The sequence below is a fragment of the Elephantulus edwardii genome, unplaced genomic scaffold (assembly GCF_000299155.1).
Source record: "Elephantulus edwardii isolate Elephantulus edwardi_28Jun2011 unplaced genomic scaffold, EleEdw1.0 scaffold00026, whole genome shotgun sequence".
NCBI classification, from domain to species: domain Eukaryota; kingdom Metazoa; phylum Chordata; class Mammalia; order Macroscelidea; family Macroscelididae; genus Elephantulus; species Elephantulus edwardii.
In genome coordinates, this window is record NW_006399776.1 from 6,525,285 (window position 1) to 6,533,180 (window position 7,896).

Genomic DNA, 7,896 nt, shown 5'->3' on the forward strand with positions numbered 1-7,896 from the left:
AAAAGCAATAATATTCCAAGTAGAGGTTCGAATAGTGGCACAAATCAAGTTACAGAGGGAAGGTAGTTCTTACAATAAAAGGCCTATTAAAAAAAAAAAAAACAACAACAATAAAAGGCCTATTGACCAGCACTTTGTCTATTATAGTATAAAGGTTAGGGAACCACAAGATGTAGAGGCTCAACTATGTCATTTATTGTTCTTAAATCCTGGAGCAAATTTCATCTACCACTGGGTTGTTTTACAAATCGAAAGTGCAGTGGATTACTTAATATGGCTTTCTAATCATTATCTTTGTTACTCTCATCTCATGATGGGTAGGACCATCCTTCTAGCCACCAAGGAGACAGGATCCCTTGCTAATAATGTAAATAAGGTAAATGTCATCTTTGAGTGGGTGGAACCTTGCAAATAAGATGTGTAGAATGTTAATGTGGAGGCTGGTCAGGGTGGGCAGCTGCCAGACTTAAGTTGAGCTGACCCAGAGACAGAAAACAGAGATTTCATTATTGTTAAAAGAAAGAACCAATGAGTACAGCACATCCTTTGGACCTGAGATCTCCAGAGGGAGAACTGTGGAACTGAACAGATGGAACAAGACAGAGACAGCAAAATAGGTGACAATGATGACAGCAGAGGTGGTGGAAGACCAGAGGCCTGTGAGAGACAGAGTTGTGGGCTCCCAGCCTTCACAGCAAGAAAGCTGAGTACTTGCAGTGCAGTAGGATCCTTTGGGCACTTGCTGGGAGAGCAAATTAACCCACAGAGATAGTACCAAGAGCCTCTGGCTCTAAACTTATTGACAGAATAGGGGTGGCACATAATTGACATCGCTAGGAGAGCTGATGCAGGCCATGGTCTTTGGAATTACTTGCTATGCATCAGAAAGCTGGACAATAACTAAGAATGACAGAAGAATCAATGCCTTCACATTATGGTGCTGGATAAGTCTTGAACATACCATGGACTGCATCTGTTATGGAGAGGGTGAAACCAAGTTTCTCTTTTGAGGCTAGGATTCTGAAGCTCGGTCTTACATACTTTGGGCATGTAGCCAGGAGGGAATAATGGTCCTTGGAGAAGGACATCACACTCGGAAGGGTGGACAGACAGTGCAGGAGAGGGAGACCCTGGATGAGATGGATTGTTATAGTGACTGGGGCAATGAGGGTAGGTGTGTTGGAATCAGTGAGACTGGCTCAGGACAGGGCAAGCTTCAGAGTTGTTGTACACATGGTTGTTACTGGTTGCAGGCTACTCGATGGCACATGACAAAAACAACAGGAGATCTTTGTAACACTTACCTGAGCAGGACAGAGGTCAAGGCTTCAAGGATGACGGTCAGAGAGAGGCCTGCCTGTGAGCCTGCTTTGGAGAAAGCTATGTTTACAGACAGTATGTCCCAAGTGTTCGTAACTAAATTATATAACCTGTTACTTCCTTAATAAACTTCCTATTTGTGACCATTATAATGAATTGCTGAACCCATCAGAGAAGTAGTGAGTACTATGGGAGCAGTGGTTGGTATTGGAATTGGTAGAAAAAGGGAAGTGGGGAGAAGACTGACTCATAGGAATCAATGTTGTGCTACAGATGCTGTCCATACGATTCTTCACCATCCTGACTTCAGCCTTGCTCTTCAACCCTTTCTCCACTCTGTTCCTAGGAAATGTTTCTATTTATATTACACACATTCTCACAAAGTTCATGAATAGAATTCAGGGGTTTTTGGAAAATTTTCCATCTTTATTTACATTTATTTTTAAAAGTTAACATTTTCTTCAGTAAAGGTTAGCAATTTAGTGTAGCAGTATTAATATCATCTGTGACTTTGTTACCATTAGAAATCATAGATGTGTTTATGTCACATGACAGTCTTGTTTTATCTCCATCCAAATCAGTTGCTGTTGAATCAGAATTGAGCTATATACCTTAGGGTAGAACTGTGCCCATAGGGTTTTCAATGGCTGAGTTTTTTGAAGTAGATTGCCAGGTTTTCTGAGGCAACTCGGAGTTGAGCCACAAACTATTTGCTTAGCAGCTAGGCACAATAATCACCTGTTTTATCCAAGGACCTCCTTATGTTCATCAGTACTTCAAAATTGTGGTAGTTACTACACCTGTCATTACATCCTGTAATGTTATGCATTAATAAGTACATAATTATATGAGATTTTTGAAAAGATGTTGAAAACTTCATTTCATTATAATTTATTGCCTTTATATCCTAATGTACTTTTAAAAAATATTTTTCTTTATTTTATACGGATTTAATTACAAAGCTCATATACATTGTTTTTCATACCTGATCTTTCCCCTTTCCTTTACCCACCCCTCCTTCCACCTATCAAATTATGCCACCCTATGATTAACCTCCCATGTACTTCCCATGGGAAGGAAGCGGCCACATTGTTCCTGGTTTGGCTGGCACCTTCACAGGCTCGTGGGAAGCTCTCCTTGCTGGAAGGCAGGAACGTGGTGGTGGGGAGTGCAGGAATCGTGGCAAGCTTTGGAGTGGACTGCTTTTCCGGGAATGTGTTTGACGTGCAGGTTTGCTCTGTCCCTGGAGTGAGGCTAGCCAGCCTGGGCCTATACCACATTCTTCTAGGTGGTATAGCACTGGTCTGTGCATTGCTGTACAGAGGTAACTCGTGGCTGCTGTGATGCTGAAGCCTGTGACAGTGATGTGCCAATCGTGGTTATGGGCACCCATGGTGGACAGTGTTGGCTGGAGCTTCCCGACTAAATCAAGCCTGGAATCAGGAGTGGCATCTACTTCCAAAATGGCTTGCCTCCGGAAACTCTATGTACGAACAGTACTCAGGCTGTTCGTTCATAGGGTCGCTATGAGTCGTCTATGACTCGACGGCATTAAACAGCAATAACAGTACTTAATTTTATGCATTTAAAAGCAATATTATAGAAATAAGGTCCATAAACTTAATTAGACTACTACAGTTCATTTTCACACACAGAGAAAACAGCCCCTGAAAACACTTTCTTTTTTGGTCAGAAGAATTCATTTATTAATCTCCAAACCTAATAAAATTAAGAGCTCTGCATAAGCATTTTAAGAAGACTCTGGCAATGTTACTCCAGTTGCTCTGCCTATCTAAGTCAGTTTGCTTCTGTTCCTGCAGCCTCTCTGTCTTCTGAGAAGCTAAAGGGGCTTCACATGCCCATTCCTCCACAGTCTCTCAGCATTAGTGATCATCATGGGATCATAAAACACTCCTGAGACACTGACTAGGCCTTGCTCTGTCTTCCCAAGTCCTTTGCAGATGCTGTCCCTGTTCCTCTCCCAGGAACATGCCTCCTCCTTCCCCCTACCTCCTGCTATGCTGCTTCTCCCTGGCTGGTACCTTCTCTTCCTCCAGATCTCAGCTTAGATGTCATCATCACCACCAAGCCTCCCCTAACCCTTTATGCCTGCACTTCCTACTTGTGTTTTCCTCAGCTCACTCCCAGTTCAATGTTGTTTCTTTGCATCTCCCCAGATACTCCTATAGTCCCCTGGGTTCTCGTGTAACACTTTCCAGGCACCATTTAAATGTACTGTTAGTGCTGTGGCTTCTTAGAGATTGGCATTGGCTTTTACTGTGGCTGAGGCTGGCAGGCCTGCATCATTTTCATGAGTTCCGCCTGATTCATGAAGTGATCAATTTCTTTGGAAAGCAACTAAGATTTATCAGTGTGCACAGTCCCTACAAATTTAAAAAGTGCATACATCATTTTCTCCAAGGAAAATTTTCAGTTGTAGAAATTCTGAGACAACCAAGCACTGAAAGGGGAGGGGGAGTAATAAGAGATTGTGAGTTGGAAGCTTATTTTTCATCCCTCAGTTTTCATATTTAACTCTTCACTTGGGGTTTCTGTCATAGGAAATGTCAGTAAGACTTGGCTATGATAGACCTAGCTTTTTGCTTTTACACCGATTGCCTGATAAACAAGAACTACTGTGCTCATATTGTTTTTCTAAAATAATAATAATAATAATATTTTTAAAATAAACAACGTGCTAGATAATAGAAGAACCCACAGGAGCGAGGGAAAACTTGAATGTAATGGGGAGGATAAGCAGTTTCCTCCGGCTTAAGACTTAACAGTCTCAAAGACCCTGTCTGGGTTGCCGAGTTTTGCATTTAAAACAGTAAAAGAGTTAGAAGCGCCCTCTCCTGGAAAAATGGGAACTGCACAATTTGGATAAGAGAAGGAGTTCTATGACAGCTGATACTTTCAGACAGATCTTCAATATTCCCATATTTGTCAATAAACCACAACTCAAATAAATTCTTTTTATTCAACACTAAACTGTTTCCTCACAAGTACTATTCTTAACTAAGGCTCTTAGTCCTCCTGGAAGTCCAGCTCTATAAAAGCCAATCTCTCTTGAGAATGAGAAGCTCTGGGCTGAATATCCAGTGCTTTACCTGGGATGGTAGGCAGGCCTTTATATCTGAACAACCCTTAAATTATGTACTTCACTGAGACTCTGCTGGCCTACTTGCAAGAAGCTGAGCTGCAATCCTGAGATATGCAGTTCGACGCCATCAGCTGCTTCGTGTGAGAAGGATTGGCAATCTCCTCCCGTGAGATTAACTGCCTCTAAAAACCCACTGGAGGGTCAGTTCTGACTTAACAGTACACAACAACAACAACATGAGTCATACTCGACTCGACAACATCTAACAACAATCAGGGTAGAATCTAAATCTAATGCATTTGGATGTGACTGTGGTTTTTTTGTTTTTAACTCTTGGAGTAAGGGGAGGAATTCAGACCCTAGGTTCCAAAACGTCCTTGTTCTGAAGACTGGGCAATGACAGGAGTGAGGGCAGTCGGTTGTTTGCTATTGGGCTGTGTGGCCCAGGTGGAGGACCATCTCTGGGAAGACAACAGCGACAAGGTCTGGAGAGGCTCAAGTGTAAACCCGGTAGTCTCCTGGGAATATGTGATACCAACTCCAGATATTTTCTGTTGTTCAAATCATGCCCTCAGCAGCACACTATCATGTGCTGACAAGCTTCTGGAATGTCTATTTAGCTGAGGAAGAAACAACTTTTTCATGTCAAAGATCAATAAAGCAAAAATGCCAATAATATTGCCCTTGAGTTGGTTGCTGGCAAGTTGGTTTTGACTCAGTGACCCACCATTAGGTTTCTAAGGCTATAAATCTTATTAGGAGTAGACTGTCCATCTTTCTCCTGTGGAGTTCTGGTGAAGTTTAATCACCAGAGACTCAGCAGTTTGGTTAGCAGTGCGACCTACCAAACAACCTACCAGACCATGTCACCAGAGTGCCTTTAAATGGAAAAAGAGCAGGAAAGATGAAGACATGATGATGATCCCCATGCAATGGGTAGTTAACAAACATCAACCAGTTATACTTTTTCTTCTCTTCATAACAAGGAGCTGTTGCTTCCTAGGTGGTCTCATTTCCCACTTAAAATTGCCAGAATAAAGTAAAACCGGTTAAAATCCCACCCCATTGGATGAAACTAATGGGTGACGGTAAGACTAGAGGCAACAACAGATAATTTCTTTGAGTTTGAAAAGGAAGCAATAATATCTTTTTTTATTTTTATGCCATCAGAGAGCTGGACAATGACTAGGGAGGATAGGAGAATTGATGCCTTTGAGCTGTGGTGCTGGAGAAGAATGTTAACTATACTATGGACAGCTAGGAGAACAAACAGGTTTGTCCTGGAGAGGGTGAAGCAAGGTTGCTCCTTGGAGTCAAGGATTCTGAAGCTTCGTCTGACTTACTTTAGACATGTTTCAAGGACAATGTCCAATGTTCCTTGGACAAGGACATCATTTTTGGGAGAGTAGAGGGACAGCACAGGACAAGAAGACCCTCAATGAGATGGATCGATTCAGTGATTGGGGTAGTGGGAGTAAATGTGTCAGAAGCAATGAGGTTGGCACAGGATAGAGCAGGGTTTAGGGCTCTTGTACATAGGATCACTATGAGTCGCAAGTGACTCAACAGGACATAACAACAACAACAACAACAACAACAACAACAACAACTAAACATGTATTAGTAAGGTTTTCATCTCTCTCCTGGAGCTGAATAAAAGCACATTCTCCTCCCATCACCAACCTGCCTTTCTCAAATATTCTTTCTCAGTAATTCTTAGCTGAACACTAATTCTAGGTCAAATTCCTTTAGGAAATGGCTATAAATATTACTGATGGACAAATGAAGCCTGAATTTGTTCTGAACTGTGACAGCACATTCAGTAATTAGACTGGGCCATTTAAAAAGTCCAAATTGTCTCAATTATCATCTTCCTGTTGATAGCTAATAGAGCCAAGATTTAGAATTTTAATTTCTAAATTTTTAATGACTCAGAAACTTGACATATGAAGAGAAAATATTTGGCCTTAAACACAGTGAAACAGTTTCTTGACAATGGTTTTTGAGTGTTCATCGAAAATATAACTCCCAATTAATGCTCCATTCAATGATTATCAGTCATCACTCTGAGTATAATCCAACAAGTAACAGAGGCAGCCTTCCTTTCCATCCATAATACAGGACTCTAAAATGCTTAATCTTCACAATTTTGCCTCAATTCTGATAATTTTAGCATTTAAAGTGAGATATATAAAAGCTTGTCTTTTAAAATGTTTCATCTGCCTTAAAATTGATTATTCAAAAAAATTGATTATTCAAATTCATACACCAACCATTAACACCAAAGAAAAAGAAATTGACAATTTCTAACAACATACAATCTGAAATTGATCAAACATGTAACTAAGATGCATTAATAGTCATTAGTAATAGGAGTGTGAAAATTAGAAACAAACAGAAAAGTATCAGTAGTTAGAAAATATGGGCTTGGTGCCAGAAATAACACCAGGGGTTCAAAGGTAAGCTGGAGAAGACAAAGTATTAATAACAGAATGTGCAAAGACCTGGAATTCAAATTTTGCAAGGCCAACAGCCTACTCGTTGTAGATAGCTTTTCCCAGAAACTATAAATGTGGACCTCACCAGATGGAACATAACAGGAATCAAGTCTATTACATCTGTGCAGAGATAACGAAAAGCTGCTCAGTGTCATCAGTCAGAACAAGGCCAAGGGCCAATGGCTGAACAGAGCATCGATTTTTTTGCATGCAAGTTGAAGTTGAAGAAAATGAAAATAAGTCTACAATAGTCAAGTACAATCTTAATTACATCCAACTTTAATTTAGAAACTATCTTGGATATCTTTAGAATAGATATCTATCTCAGGTATCTTTAGAATAGATTTGACTCACTGAACACTAGTGACTGAAGACCAGATGAATCATAAGATTACAACAAAAACAAAAGATCATTAAAAAGACAATAAGGGAGCTCTGGTGGCCTCATGGCAAGAAGCTGTGCTGCAATTCCAAAAGTGCACAGTTCAAATCCACCAGATGTTAAAGGGGGGCAATCTTCGCCTGTGCAGTTGGATCTGATTCCATGGTACACAACAAGAAGTGGGCAGGGAGGAAAGACAGGAAAAAAAACCATCAAAATGAATGTCAAGAAAGACTCTGAAATTTGCTCTTGAATATAGAGCAGCTGAAGAGAATGGAAGAAATTATTAGCTTAAAAAGGTAAAAAAAATAATATTTCAAAGAGACAAAGCATTATAACGAAATGTGCAAAGACCTGGATTTGGAACACCAAAAGGAAGAACACGGAATTCTGAAATGGAAAGAATTGAAGGAAAAAGAATCCGTCTCTAGTTGCAATATGGAATGCTTCACGAATTTGCAGGTCATCCTTGCGCAGGGGCCATGCTAATCTTCTCTGTATCATTCCAATTTTAGTATATGTGCTGCCACATTTGACTGCGTGGATCATAACAAACTGTGGCTGACTCTGAGAAGAATGGGAATCCCAGAACA